At 39.3% G+C, this 14,028-nt stretch overlaps 21 non-coding genes across 21 annotated transcripts; 20 read left to right on the forward strand and 1 right to left on the reverse strand.

The window, feature by feature from the left end:
* Positions 1-98: 98 nt before the first annotated feature.
* Positions 99-170, forward strand: Trnae-cuc. The gene has a single exon. It is a non-coding gene; the product is annotated as a tRNA-Glu (tRNA).
* Positions 171-268: 98 nt separating this feature from the next.
* Positions 269-340, forward strand: Trnae-uuc. Its single transcript has one exon. It is a non-coding gene; the product is annotated as a tRNA-Glu (tRNA).
* A 98-nt stretch (positions 341-438) lies between these two features.
* Trnae-uuc lies at positions 439-510 on the forward strand. Its single transcript has one exon. It is a non-coding gene; the product is annotated as a tRNA-Glu (tRNA).
* A 149-nt stretch (positions 511-659) lies between these two features.
* On the forward strand, positions 660-731 carry Trnae-uuc. Its single transcript has one exon. It is a non-coding gene; the product is annotated as a tRNA-Glu (tRNA).
* A 102-nt stretch (positions 732-833) lies between these two features.
* On the forward strand, positions 834-905 carry Trnae-uuc. Its single transcript has one exon. It is a non-coding gene; the product is annotated as a tRNA-Glu (tRNA).
* A 100-nt stretch (positions 906-1,005) lies between these two features.
* Positions 1,006-1,077, forward strand: Trnae-uuc. The gene has a single exon. It is a non-coding gene; the product is annotated as a tRNA-Glu (tRNA).
* A 99-nt stretch (positions 1,078-1,176) lies between these two features.
* On the forward strand, positions 1,177-1,248 carry Trnae-uuc. Its single transcript has one exon. It is a non-coding gene; the product is annotated as a tRNA-Glu (tRNA).
* A 100-nt stretch (positions 1,249-1,348) lies between these two features.
* On the forward strand, positions 1,349-1,420 carry Trnae-cuc. The gene has a single exon. It is a non-coding gene; the product is annotated as a tRNA-Glu (tRNA).
* Positions 1,421-1,686: 266 nt separating this feature from the next.
* Trnae-uuc lies at positions 1,687-1,758 on the forward strand. Its single transcript has one exon. It is a non-coding gene; the product is annotated as a tRNA-Glu (tRNA).
* Positions 1,759-1,907: 149 nt separating this feature from the next.
* Trnae-uuc lies at positions 1,908-1,979 on the forward strand. Its single transcript has one exon. It is a non-coding gene; the product is annotated as a tRNA-Glu (tRNA).
* A 97-nt stretch (positions 1,980-2,076) lies between these two features.
* On the forward strand, positions 2,077-2,148 carry Trnae-uuc. Its single transcript has one exon. It is a non-coding gene; the product is annotated as a tRNA-Glu (tRNA).
* Positions 2,149-2,248: 100 nt separating this feature from the next.
* On the forward strand, positions 2,249-2,320 carry Trnae-cuc. The gene has a single exon. It is a non-coding gene; the product is annotated as a tRNA-Glu (tRNA).
* A 97-nt stretch (positions 2,321-2,417) lies between these two features.
* Positions 2,418-2,489, forward strand: Trnae-cuc. The gene has a single exon. It is a non-coding gene; the product is annotated as a tRNA-Glu (tRNA).
* Positions 2,490-2,589: 100 nt separating this feature from the next.
* Trnae-cuc lies at positions 2,590-2,661 on the forward strand. The gene has a single exon. It is a non-coding gene; the product is annotated as a tRNA-Glu (tRNA).
* Positions 2,662-2,767: 106 nt separating this feature from the next.
* Trnae-uuc lies at positions 2,768-2,839 on the forward strand. The gene has a single exon. It is a non-coding gene; the product is annotated as a tRNA-Glu (tRNA).
* Positions 2,840-2,937: 98 nt separating this feature from the next.
* On the forward strand, positions 2,938-3,009 carry Trnae-cuc. Its single transcript has one exon. It is a non-coding gene; the product is annotated as a tRNA-Glu (tRNA).
* Positions 3,010-3,107: 98 nt separating this feature from the next.
* Positions 3,108-3,179, forward strand: Trnae-uuc. Its single transcript has one exon. It is a non-coding gene; the product is annotated as a tRNA-Glu (tRNA).
* A 98-nt stretch (positions 3,180-3,277) lies between these two features.
* On the forward strand, positions 3,278-3,349 carry Trnae-uuc. The gene has a single exon. It is a non-coding gene; the product is annotated as a tRNA-Glu (tRNA).
* Positions 3,350-4,218: 869 nt separating this feature from the next.
* Trnae-cuc lies at positions 4,219-4,290 on the forward strand. The gene has a single exon. It is a non-coding gene; the product is annotated as a tRNA-Glu (tRNA).
* Positions 4,291-6,801: 2,511 nt separating this feature from the next.
* Trnai-gau lies at positions 6,802-6,874 on the reverse strand. Its single transcript has one exon. It is a non-coding gene; the product is annotated as a tRNA-Ile (tRNA).
* Positions 6,875-9,399: 2,525 nt separating this feature from the next.
* Trnae-cuc lies at positions 9,400-9,471 on the forward strand. Its single transcript has one exon. It is a non-coding gene; the product is annotated as a tRNA-Glu (tRNA).
* The last annotated feature ends 4,557 nt before the right edge of the window (positions 9,472-14,028 follow it).

The raw sequence follows: 14,028 nt of genomic DNA on the forward strand, positions 1-14,028 counted from the left end.
TGTAATTTTGCCTAATAATAAGTAATACATTCCTTCATTTAATGTAGTTCCCAGAAATAAATGTTTAAATAAATTGAATAACAAGTAAGAGCATGTAGTCCCATATGGTCTAGTGGTTAGGATCCGGCGCTCTCACCGCCGTGGCCCGGGTTCGATTCCCGGTGTGGGAATTTCATTTTGCCTAATAATAAGTAATAAATTCCTTCATTTTATGTAGTTCCCAGAAATAAATGTTTAAATAAATTGAATAACAAGTAAGAGCATATAATCCCATATGGTCTAGTGGTTAAGATCCGGCGTTTTCACTGCCGTGGCCCGGGTTCGATTCCCGGTGTGGGAATTTCATTTTGCCTAATAATAAGTAATAAATTCCTTCATTTTATGTAGTTCCCAGAAATAAATGTTTAAATAAATTGAATAACAAGTAAGAGCATATAATCCCATATGGTCTAGTGGTTAAGATCCGGCGTTTTCACTGCCGTGGCCCGGGTTCGATTCCCGGTGTGGGAATTTCATTTTGCCTAATAACAAGTAAAAAATTCCTTCATCGATGTAGTTAACAAAAATTTACTTGCATAATAAGTTATACACCTTTTTTCAAAACGTAGTTTATAAAAGTCTATTTTGAAATAAATTGAATAACAAGTAAGAGCATATAATCCCATATGGTCTAGTGGTTAGGATCCGGCGCTTTCACCGCCGTGGCCCGGGTTCGATTCCCGGTGTGGGAATTTCATTTTACTTGCATAATAAGTTATACACCTTTTTTCAAAAAATGTAGTTTAACAAAATCTATTTTGAAATCAATTTTATTAACAAGTAAGAGCATGTTATCCCATATGGTCTAGTGGTTAGGATACGGCGTTTTCACCGCCGTGGCCCGGGTTCGATTCCCGGTGTGGGAATTTCATTTTACTTGCATAATAAGTTATACACCTTTTTTCAAAATGTAGTTTAACAAAATCTATTTTGAAGTCAATTTTATTAACAAGTAAGAGCATGTTATCCCATATGGTCTAGTGGTTAGGATCCGGCGTTTTCACCGCCGTGGCCCGGGTTCGATTCCCGGTGTGGGAATTTCATTTTACTTGCATAATAAGTTATACACCTTTTTTCAAAATGTAGTTTAACAAAATCTATTTTGAAATAAATTGATTAACAAGTAAGAGCATGTAATCCCATATGGTCTAGTGGTTAGGATCCGGCGTTTTCACCGCCGTGGCCCGGGTTCGATTCCCGGTGTGGGAATTTCATTTTACTTGCATAATAAGTTATACACCTTTTTTCAAAATGTAGTTTAACAAAACCTATTTTGAAATCAATTTTATTAACAAGTAAGAGCATGTTATCCCATATGGTCTAGTGGTTAGGATCCGGCGCTCTCACCGCCGTGGCCCGGGTTCGATTCCCGGTGTGGGAATTTCATTTTGCCTAATAATAAGTTAAAAATTCCTTCATTTTATGTAGTTAACAAAAAAGTATTTTGAAATAAATTGATTAACAAGTAAGAGCATGTATCCCATATGGTCTAGTGGTTAGGATCCGGCGCTCTCTAGGCCGTGGCCCGGGTTCGATTCCCCATATGGGAATTTCAGTTTGACTATAATAAAGTAATATATTAAAACAAATTATGAAGTTAAAAAAATGTATTTTTCAATAAATTGAATAACATGTAAAAGCATGTAATCCCATATGGTCTAGTGGTTAGGATCCGGCGTTTTCACCGCCGTGGCCCGGGTTCGATTCCCGGTGTGGGAATTTCATTTTGCCTAATAACAAGTAAAAAATTCCTTCATCGATGTAGTTAACAAAAATTTACTTGCATAATAAGTTATACACCTTTTTTCAAAACGTAGTTTATAAAAGTCTATTTTTAAACAAATTGATTAACAAGTAAGAGCATGTAATCCCATATGGTCTAGTGGTTAGGATCCGGCGTTTTCACCGCCGTGGCCCGGGTTTGATTCCCGGTGTGGGAATTTCATTTTGCCTATTAATAATAAGTAATAATTTCCTTCATTTTATGTAGTTAACTTGTATTTTTAAATAAATTGAATACCAAGTAAGAGCATGTAATCCCATATGGTCTAGTGGTTAGGATCCGGCGTTTTCACCGCCGTGGCCCGGGTTCGATTCCCGGTGTGGGAATTTCATTTTACTTGCATAATAAGTTATACACCTTTTTTCAAAATGTAGTTTAACAAAATCTATTTTGAAATCAATTTTATTAACAAGTAAGAGCATGTAATCCCATATGGTCTAGTGGTTAGGATCCGGCGCTCTCACCGCCGTGGCCCGGGTTCGATTCCCGGTGTGGGAATGTCATTTTGCCTAATAATACGTAAACAATTCCTTCATTTTATGTAGTTAACAAAATGTATTTTTAAATAAATTGAATACCAAGTAAGAGCATGTAATCCCATATGGTCTAGTGGTTAGGATCCGGCGTTCTCAGCGCCGTGGCCCGGGTTCGATTCCCGATGTGGGATAATTTCATTTTGCCTAATGATAAGTAATAAATTCCTTAATTTTTTGTAGTTCCCAAAAATATATTTTGAAATAAATTGAATAAAAATTAAGAGCATGTAGTCCCATATGGTCTAGTGGTTAGGATCCGGCGCTCTCACCGCCGTGGCCCGGGTTCGATTCCCGGTGTGGGAATTTATTTTTGCCTAATAACAAGTAATAAATTCCTTTATTTTATGTAGTTAACAAAAATGTAAAAATGTATTGTTAAATAAATTGAATAAAAAGGAAGAGTATGTAATCCCATATGGTCTAGTGGTTAGGATCCGGTGTTTTCACCGCCGTGGCCTGGGTTCGATTCCCGGTGTGGGAATGTAATTTTGCCTAATAATAAGTTAAACATTCCTTCATTTTATGTAGTTAGCAAAAATGTTATTTTAAATCAATTGAATACCAAGTAAGAGCATGTAATCCCATATGGTCTACTGGTTAGGATCCGGCGCTCTCACCGCCGTGGCCCGGGTTCGATTCCCGGTGTGGGAATGTAATTTTGCCTAATAATAAGTTAAACATTCCTTCATTTTATGTAGTTAGCAAAAATGTTATTTTAAATAAATTGAATACCAAGTAAGAGCATGTAATCCCATATGGTCTACTGGTTAGGATCCGGCGTTTTCACCGCCGTGGCCCGGGTTCGATTCCCGGTGTGGGAATTTTATTTTGCCTAATAATAAGTAATAAATTCCTTCATTTTATGTAGTTCCCAAAAATACATTTTGAAATAAATTGAATACCAAGTAAGAGCATGTAATCCCATATGGTCTAGTGGTTAGGATCCGGCGTTTTCACCGCCGTTGACCGGGTTCGATTCCCGGTGTGGGAATTTCTTTTTGCCTGATTTAAAGTAATAAATTCCCTTTTTTTTAACAAAAATAATAAGTAATAAATTCCTTTATTTTATGTAGTTAACAGAAATGTATTGTTAAAAAAATTGAATAATAATAATAATAAGACTTGTAATTCGCACATATCCACCCTGCTGGGTGTTCAAGACGCAGTAAAACCAAAAACAAAACAAAAACAATACACAACACAAAGAAAAACAGACACAACAAAATGAGTCATTGAAAACCTGTGACATAAGATAAGTTTTGAGAAGAGACTTGAATTTTGCGGCACAAACACAAGATCGAAGATTAAGTGGTAGAGAGTTCCAGATGCGTGGTGCGGCTGAAGAAAAAGACCTGTCACCCTATGAGTGTCGAGACTTGGGTTCAATGAGGAGAAGCATGGAACTTGATCGAAGATTCCTTGATGAAGTGTAAACTTGAAGCAGTTCAGAAATATATTGGGGAGCCTTGTCATTTAGAGCTTTGTGGACAATGAGCATCAGCTTGAAGATGATTCGTTGAGAGATAGGGAGCAAGTGTAGTTGTTTCAGAATGGGGGTGATAGAACAGGATTTTCTAGACAGTGTCACAATGCGGGCAGCAGTATTTTGGAGCCGTTGAAGTCGGGAAATCTGGTTGTTAGGAAGACTGTAGAGAAGAGCATTGCCGTAATAACAAGTAAGAGCAAGTAATCCCATATGGTATAGTGGTTAGGATCCGGCGAGTTCACCGCCGTGGCCCGGGTTCGATTCGCGGTGTGGGAATTTCTTTTTGCCTAATTTAAAGTAATAAATTCCTTTATTTTATGTAGTTTAACAAAATCTATTTTGAAATAAATTGATTAACACGTAAGAGCATGGTATCCCATATGGTCTAGTGGTTAGGATCCGGCGCTCTCACCGCCGTGGCCCGGGTTCGATTCCCGGTGTGGGAATTTCATTTTGCCTGATTTAAAGTAATACATTCTTTAATCTTAAGTAGGTAACAAAAATGTATTGTTAAATAAATTGAATCACAAGTAAGAGCATGTAATCCCATATAGTCTAGTGGTTAGGATCCGGCACTCTCACCGCCGTTGCCGCGGTTCGATTCGATTTCACTTTGCTTGCAAAATAAGTAATACAATCTTCCTCTTTTCAAAATGTAGTTGACAACAATATATTGTTAAAGTCACCTGGAAGTGGTATTTTGTCAAAATAAAGCTTTTGTCACTAAAATATGTGTATTGATGAGTGGAATATGAATAAACAACTAACTAAGGTTTACATAAATTAGTTTCCATGTTATTTATAAATTGGAAAAAAGCCCGACCCGAGAGGGCGCTGTTCGTGACGTCAATCGAGGCGCGATGAATCGCATGCAATGCCAACAGAGCATAATAGTGACGCTTGGCGCAAGCTAAAAACATGCCCTTAAAGTTGAAACAATACCTGATTTTTTTCACGTTAGGCAAATGCTCCTTTAGGTTCGTTACGTTTTTCAGGTACCTTCTTCGACTTCCCCACTAGCTGGAAAAATTATTGGGATAGCGTCATGTTTTAGAAAAGAACTTTTCTCTTCATGTCAAAATGTGTAGTGTATTCCGGATTCTCGAAGCACGACGGCTCGAAGTGTTTGCCGCACAGCGCTGGAAAAGACGTCGGACCGCAAAACTTGGCAAACTGACACCATCTTTAGTTGTTTTGCTGCATCCAGCAGCAATACACCTGGCTGACATTGCCGGAAAAATGCAAGAAAACAACTTTTTCAAACGTACAAACTCACGTCCAGGACTTGAATGTACTTGCACGTACGTGTGTTCGATGTTCGATCGAGGCAAAGTCTTCCTCGATTGACGTCACAAAAGGGGTAGGCGGAGTCACCCCCACACAACTTTATTTAATTTGTTAAACATATAAATCGTCAAAAACAATTACTCAAAAAATTAGTTTATTGTTCAGGAACATATTATACTCTAATGTTTGAAGGAAAAAAATATATTTCCAGGTGCCTTTAAATAAATTGACTAACCATTCAGAGCATGTAATCGTCGCTCTCGTGGCCCGGTCTCGATTCCTGGTGTGGGAAGTCTTCATGTTATTCATGTTCTAGTTAAAGGCAGTGGACACTATTGGTAATTACTCAAAATATTTTTAGCATAAAACCTTTCTTGGTGACGAGTAATGGGGAGAGGTTGATAGTATAAAACATTGTGAGAAACGGCTCCCTCTTAAGTGCCATAGTTTTCGGGAAAGAAGTAATTTTCCACGAATTGGATTTCGAGACCTCAGGTTTAGAACTTGAGGTCTCGAAATCAACCATCTAAACGCACATAACTTCGTGTGACAAGGGTGGTTTTTTCTTTCATAATTATCTCGCAAGTTCGATGACCGATTGAGCTCAAATTTTCACAGATTTGTTTTGTTATGCATATGTTGAGATACACCAACTGTGAAGGCTAGTCTTTGACAATTACCAATAGTGTCCACTGCCTTTAAAACTATAGTGCAAGTAATTACCAATAGTCTCACCCTTACATAATTCAATTATAAGTTTAACTCCACAGAAGTAAAGTGTTATTGATGGAGGCAGATTAACTTTAGGAACGGCGTCATACCTCCCCTTGTTACAATCTCTCAAATGACTTACCCATAGTGTGTTCCGTCACTATAGTACCGAATCATGTTGGTTGCGTTCTTAGTTCCGCACGAAGGGTAATTACTGAACTGCAAAAGTAACGAAATCAACATTTAGCCCTAATTGTTTCGTCCTTCGGATGGGACGTACAGCCGTAGGTCCCGTGTGTTGTGTAAACGCACGTAAACTAACCCTGTACATAATGCGCCACAGCACTATTCCATCGGTGCATTGTAAAAGTAGTGGGTCTCATACTTCCGAAGCCAAACAACCCTTAGACTTGATTCAAGTCCCCGTTCTCGTGTGAGAGGTCCTTCAGCATATCGCGCCAACTACACTACAAGCAAACAATTAAACCCGTACATCAGCGCGAGCTCGCCGTCAAACTGTGGCCCCGCGTGCGGAACAGGTTAAGGGAATGCAAAGCATCACACAAAACATTCGTTTTCTGGCGATGGCACGGGATTGGGACTTGAGTCAAGACTAAACAACCCGGTATCTCCGGGCTTGTTTTCACTTACTTGGTTTACTTTGATATCTTCCCAGTATATGTGATGAATGAAGACTCCACCGTGGGTGTAAAGTTCACCAGAACCTGCTGTCGACCCAGACGCCATAACCACATTCTTGCCCGCCTAAATATTCAGAGCGAAAAGCAATGATATCAACTGTTTTGTAATGCCTGTATAGTTTATTGGTGGTGAAGTTCATCGGAATGTTTTCATAGTGCTTTCATTATTTATGGCATTCTTTTACAAATTAACATTTTGAAATGCGAAAAAAAATACGATTTTGTTCCTTCTTGATAATACGATACCAAAATGTGTATTGGTCAATGTGGGGTTTGAACCCACGACCTTCGCGTTATCAGCACGACGCTCTACCGACTGAGCTAACCGACCAAGATGAAGATAGTTAAACAGTTAGTTTGAACAACAATTTGAAACAGACTCACAAGGTTGGGTACATCATTGAAGATGCTAGCAGTTCAATTTGGTTATAAATATACTGTAATGCATAGAACATCTAATTTTATTTTGCTTCGTTATTAAGTTCTGCGTTATTTAAACAATCCCAGTTAGTAAAAGCTGATTGGTCAATTAAATTGACTACAAGTATGAGCATGTAGTCCCATTTGCTCTCACCGCTGGCCCGGTGTGGCGGTTTCAACTTTCCGCTGTGTTCAGTTTTCCGAATGACCAAATACGGTAGCATTACGTCATGCGATGCCTGCGCACAGCAAGCGAAAGTAGTCCATTTTTAGTGCCGTATTGAGTCATCCATTACCCTCCGGTAGCTGTCATGGCGGCGTCCACGAGTCGAGTACAACTAGCGGCAAACGCGTGGATCGTATGAGTTTTTTTTTTATGCAAGCAGAGTGTGACCTGCCTAAAGTTGTACCCATGAATACATGTAAAGATGGGGCAAGAGATTATGTGACTACACAGAAAAGAATCGTAATATAAACAATTTGGGGTCACTGCTGAGAGAACTACAGTACTCGCCAGGGTACTCGCGGCGGTATCTGACAGGTCACCCGGAAAACTGAACACGCCGGAAAGCTAAAACCGGTCGAACAACATGTTGATATGTCCGACTACGTCACCCGGAAAACTGAACACGACGGATAACTGAAACCGCCACACCGGGTTCGATTCCCAGTGTGTGAACTTCATTTTGTTTGGTTAATAAGTTAGGAATGATTAAAATTTAGTTTCGCAACCATGTGAATTCTACAGGGACCCTTGATAAATTGCTGTCGTGTGAAAAGGGCTATTCAGTGTGCGATCATAATACCTGTCTCATTTGTCTCACAGTGGGCCACACTCCTCCGTAATCCTCTTTGAGCTCTGCTGGAGTAAGCATCCTCTTTCCCAGGTACTGCTCCAGGGGACTGTTTACTTCCTCATCGTGCCCCTGGCTGAACTTCTCCTATAATACACAAAAAGGCCCAAGCACGAGTAAATGTTGACAAAAGATAGAGCAAGTACCCATAACTTCCTTTGGGTGTAGGCCTTTATTTAGGGCAAACATGTAACTTACTCTTTCTTATTTTAAGCATTGGACACTATTAGTAGTTGTCAAAGACCAGTCTCCTCACTTGGTGTATTTCAACATATGCATAAAATAACAAACCTGTGAAAATTTGAGTTCAATTGATCGTCGAAGTTGTGAGATAATAATGAAAGAAAAAACACCCTTGAGAAGTTGTGTGCATTCAGATGCTTGATTTCATTACCTCAAATCCTAAACCTGAGGTCTCGAAATCAAATTCGTGGAAAATTACTTCTTTCTCGAAAACTACTCCACTTCAGAGGGAGCCGTTTCTCACAATGTTTTATACTACCGACCTCTCCCTATTACTCGTTACCAGGTGAGGTTTTATGCTGATATTTCGACTATTACTAACATGCCTTTAAACATGATGTCAGAGTGTTTTATACCGTTTTCAAAGTGGTTTAACACAACTTTCTAGCCCTGTTGGCGGTCTCCTTCCTCGGGTGTGGCAGTCAGAACCCATTCAACGGGATAAAAACAGTGTCACACCTTTTTAAGGGCCTTGGCTGCCGGTCGCTTCCCATGTGTTATCGTAAAACTTGGGTGTGATCCCTGACTACACCACAGCTAGCGGTTGTATGGCTTCTGACTTTAGCACCCGAACAAAGATATTGACTAATAGCTTAGCTCGGTTGGTAGATCGAGCGCCGTCGGGGATGTCCGCCGGAGATTCTGACCTCCATATTGTAAATTAACTTGGGCTAAAGGAGGATTTGTCAATGGAGGGCGCTCAGAAGTAGTTTGTACACATGTCGCCCTATGGGGGGGACAGGGTCTCCGTGGGACATTTCTCCTGCCACAACGGCACGCCTCTATACGTATTGAGGCGACAATGAAGTCACCCTTTAATCATTGGCTTACATTGAGGTAGATGCGCACCATCTCCTGCTCATTGTCTGGTGAATTCAGCCAATCAGCGATCTCCTTGATGCCGTCTGCGTACAGTCTATGGTATGGTAAACAGCCAATGGCAGCCTCATCTGATAAATGGGCCATCCGCATCTATAACGATAATCATAACATCAAATTTATGAGGCGCATAGTGTCTGGAAACCATTCAACAGCGCCGGCTGCAAGCAAGTTCTGCTGACAGATTGAACAGATGAGTGTTGAGGTTGCGTTTGAATGTTGATAGATCAGGTGTGTCCCTCAACTCGTCTAGCAAGGAATCCCAGAAATGCGGTGCGCAGCTGAAAATAAATAGCACGGTCTCCGTAGCTTGCCAGGCGAGATTTGCGAACATAGAGTATGAGTGATGAAAATGAAGATCTAAGGCATGGTCTCAACCGGGCTCAAGGTCTGACTGCAGGCAGTGTTTAAACGCGTCCTTTTACTGTAATAAACCAATATTTCGATTCTATCATGAGCATCCCATATGGTCTAGTGGTTAGGATCCGGCGCTCTCACCGCCATGGCCCGGGTTCGATTCCCGGTGTGGGAATTCAGATTTTTTTTTTCATTTTGGTCATCGCCGCGGCGTTTTCATTGTTCGTTTGATTTATTATTGATTGATAAGTTGATCGATTATTTGACAGATTGATTGATTGATTACCGCTCCATCTTCACACCACCAGTTATCGATCTCCAGGGACCGGATACCCATGTTGAGTAGATCAGTGAAACTCAGTACTTGATTGGCCAAAGCAACACACCAATTATTCTCATACGGTGGGGGCCAGTTGCACGTATCGTTAACTGTCAAAATAATGAACAACACAATCATAGTAACAACAAACGATGAGAAATTTAAGAACCAACTACAACTCATCTTTTGAAAATCATTATCGTCAAAGGTATTAGCCTACAAAATTACTGAAACACTTGCTTTCAAGGATTTGGGTACTTTTTGTAACACAAAACACAATGTCCACAGATTTACATTAAACTTACACAGTTTGAATATAATGATAGTAAAAAGTCTACCTTAAAATATTAGCTGCTGAGGTGCTGCATGTTTGAGAAATGAGTAAAACAATGTCATGAAAATACGTTTTCATGACATTATTTTACTCATTTTTATTTTTCAAAATACACCTCAGCAAGTAATATTGTCAGGGAAGCTTTCTACTATCATTATCTTCAAACTGTGGACATTGTGTTTTTTGTCCTACAAAAAGTACATATACCCTAATAAACGATGCCCTAGATACATCAAAGCAGATTCGAGACAAACAATTGTTAAATATCAAAATAATGAACCACAAGGGAAACTGACTTGCTGAAACTAAAATGTTTAAGTCGACCTAGAGTCGCTCCGAATCTATTTGGTTCGGCGCGACTCTGGCGAGCCTGTCTGAAACATGTGTATTGGCAGCCATTGCAGTTGGTGGCGGTCGTCCCACTGTCTTACCTCCGTATCCGTACCCGTATGCTCTTGCATTGTAAGCGTTGTGAGCCTATGGAGTAAAACAAAGAAGGTAAAGTTCCAAGTGCAATGACAAGTCATAAAAGCGTCGGGGTGATGAGCACTTTGTATACTCAGTGCGCTCCCCATGTCCTTTGGGGACAAAATCCACAGGGACATACTAACAACTCGGTTAGCATTCGAACCCTAGACCGGGTGTCATATGGAAGCCCCCCCCCCCCCTCCCAGCCTTACAGAAATACCAATGGGATTCTGTAAAACCTCGAATACCACCGGGACACTGTTGGGGACGCTTGGTGGCAGCAGATTTACAATGAGTAGATGGAAGGTTTATTAGTTTTTTGTTTTTTTGCACAAGCCAAGGCATGTACTTACATCGAGCATTTGGAGTCTGTTCCATTGTTCATCAATCTGGGGAAGGAATGTGTAAAATTAATATTATTAATTCAACAATATCAAAATTCGATCATTTTTATTAATTTGTTTATTTCTCATATTACTACTGCGTATTGCTTCTTTTTAAACTGCCATTTTGCGTTTAAAAAACTTGAAACCAGACCCTTCTGCGACTACCCTCGCGTATTTTACCTGTAGTTCCCGCTGGGTTTTGGTGGCGAACGATAACCAGGGATCAACTGGTACTCTGCCGGGCAAGCAATGGCCTTCTGTAGAGCACTGGTATAAATAAAAGAAACCGCATGCTTTAGTAGTATTCAAAAAAACGGTTTCTAAAACAATGTGTCCTCGTTTAAAAAGAACTGAATAAACATTAAATAAAATTGTAAAAAAAACATATCAAACAGGAATGAACAACAGGAATAGGACTATAGTATAAAGGCACATTATAAAAACAAATAAATTCGAAAGTACGGTATGTAGGTAATGGGATGATGTGCCACTGCTGTGCCGATCTTTTCATATAATAACGTATAGGACATAAATACAATATTTATCAGCGATTCCCCTTTTGTTATAATTCAAAATAATATCGTTATAGGCCTATAACACATTGTGAGAAAGGGCTCCCTCCGAAGTAACGTAGTTCTCGGAAAAGAAAATGCTCTACGAATTTGATTTCAAATGTTGAAATACGCCAAGTGAGAAGACTGGTCTTTGACAATTTACCAATAGTTTTTGTCAGTGTCTAAAGAGACATTCAATAAAACATCGTACAATACGATTTCAATGGAAGGTATACGTTTGATCACTCTTTAAATGAATGTCATTTTTAATCAGTTTTGATTCAGTACATTATTTTCTTGTTGAGCGAGAACAGCAGCCTACCTCAGTACATCCGACCTGACGACTGATGCCTTTACATCTAATATCGACCTCAGTCACCGTGCATGCTAAACCTTCCACCTGTCGGGATGTTAAACATTTCGGTCACGTTTATTATCAATCACAGAACGTTTTCATAACAAAATTTCGTGAAGACAACATAAATTAACATATCACATGGATCTACGATTTGTTTTATGGCTACCCGAAAAATATAAGTAATTCTGAGGGAAATTGTGGTCAAATTATAGACCTTTTTATTGCAACGTCACATTTGTCAACCGAGGTTGGAAACATATGGATAGCCATAATGCAAAACAAAAATAGATGGCGACAGTTTGTAACAATGTCACACAACTATTCAAAAAGGATGTTGAATTTCTTGGATACAAAGCAACCAATCATTTGAGATATTTTATATAAAGGCAGTGGACTCTTTTGGTAAATAATTGTTAGCACAAAACTTACTTGGTTACAACTACAGGGGAGCTGAAACAGCTCCCTCTGCAGTGACGTAGTTATCGAGAGAGAAGTAATTTTCCACGAATTTGATTGCGAGTCTTCAAATTTGGAATTTTAAGGTTTCGAAATCAACCATCTGAAAGCACACAACGTCGTGTAACAAGGGTGTTTTTTCTGTCAATTAGCCTATTTCACAACTTCGACGACCGATTTAGCTGAAATTTTCACAGGTTTGTTTTTATGCATATGTTGAGATCCACCAAGTGAGAAGACTGGTCTTTGACAATTACCAATAGTGTCCACTGTCTTTAAAGGCAGTGGACACTATTGGTAATTACTCAAAATAATTATTAGCATAAAACCTTACTTGGTAATGAGTAATGGGGAGAGGCTGGTAGTATAAAACATTGTGAGAAACGGCTCCCTCTGAAGTGGAGTAGTTTTCGAGAAAGAAGTTATTTTCCACGAATTTGATTTCGAGACCTCAAGTTTAGAATTTGGGGTCCCGAAATCAAGCATCTGAAAGCACACAACTTCGTGTGACAAAGATGTTTTTTTCTTTCATTTATCTAGCAACTCCAACGACCAATCGAGCTCAAATTTCCACAGGTTTGTTATTTTATGCATATGTTGAGATACAGTAAGTGAGAAGACTGGTCTTTGACAACTACCAATAGTGTCCACTGGCTTTAATTGAAAGCTTGCAAATTATTACATTTGGACAAAACATCTGTTAAAACGATTGAATTTTTTGCTAACATTCGTCTATTGTTTATCAACAATAAAAAGGTCTATATGGGTTTGGGTGTGTATGTCAACCAAACCGAACAGTGGACTCTTTGCCACAATAAACTTAAAAGGTAAATAGCCTTTGTTCAAAACAAAACTTTACTTATCCCCGTATATTGACATGCAATCATAGATTCATTGTCAACGTAATGTAGAATTTGATGAAATAAAAGGTCGTGGGTTCGAATTCCACTCGAGTATGCCTGTGATTTTGTTTTTCACAGGGCTTGGGAAAGTACTGGGTAAACAGTGCTATTCACAAATTAATATTCTTTATCCCCGATGAAAGTTTCTTTCTATTAAATTGATAAGATAGGACGAACGTGCTTTTGAGTGTTTTGTTTTCTTTTCTTTCAGTGAATGAAATCGTAAAACGTGGTCTTCTAAACAGGGGCCAATTTCATAGAGCTGCTTAAGCAAAAAACTTGCCTAAGCACGATATAGCTCGCTTATTTTACACGTGTTACTGGCTAAAAGTTCATGCCATATACACTACTTGTGACTGGTATTTAGCTGTTGTTTACTTAGCATAACAATTGAGTGGGGTCTTAGCTGGAAATCGGATTTTATTAAGCCGGTTTTTTGTGCTTAGGCAGCTTTATGAAATTGGGCCCAGCTCTGCCATGCAAAGTAATAACACTGCCCGCAGAACCCGCATTCGACTAATAAAAGCTATCAAGACCATCCAGCGCACAGTTTGTGTTAGTGATGGTTAATCAAAAATCTGAAGAGGTCGAACAGGAAAACCTACTTCAGCAACAAGTTTTACCCTAGCTTCCACCCTCCACCTTAAAGGCAGTTGACACTATTGGTAATTACTCAAAATAATTATTAGCATAAAACCGTACTTGGTAACAATGGGGAGAGGTTGATAGTATAAAACATTGTGAGAAACGACTCCCTCTGAAGTGACATAGTTTTCGAGAAAGAAGTAATTTTCCACGAATTTTGATTTTGAGACCTCAAGTTCAGTGGTGAGGTCTCGAAATCAAGCATCTATAAGTACACAACTTCGTGTGACAAGGGTGTTTTTTCCTACATAGTTATCTCGCAACTCCGACGACCGATTGAGCTCAAATTTTCACAGGTTTGTTATTTTAT

The sequence above is a fragment of the Asterias rubens genome, unplaced genomic scaffold, assembly GCF_902459465.1.
Source record: "Asterias rubens unplaced genomic scaffold, eAstRub1.3, whole genome shotgun sequence".
NCBI lineage: Eukaryota > Metazoa > Echinodermata > Asteroidea > Forcipulatida > Asteriidae > Asterias > Asterias rubens.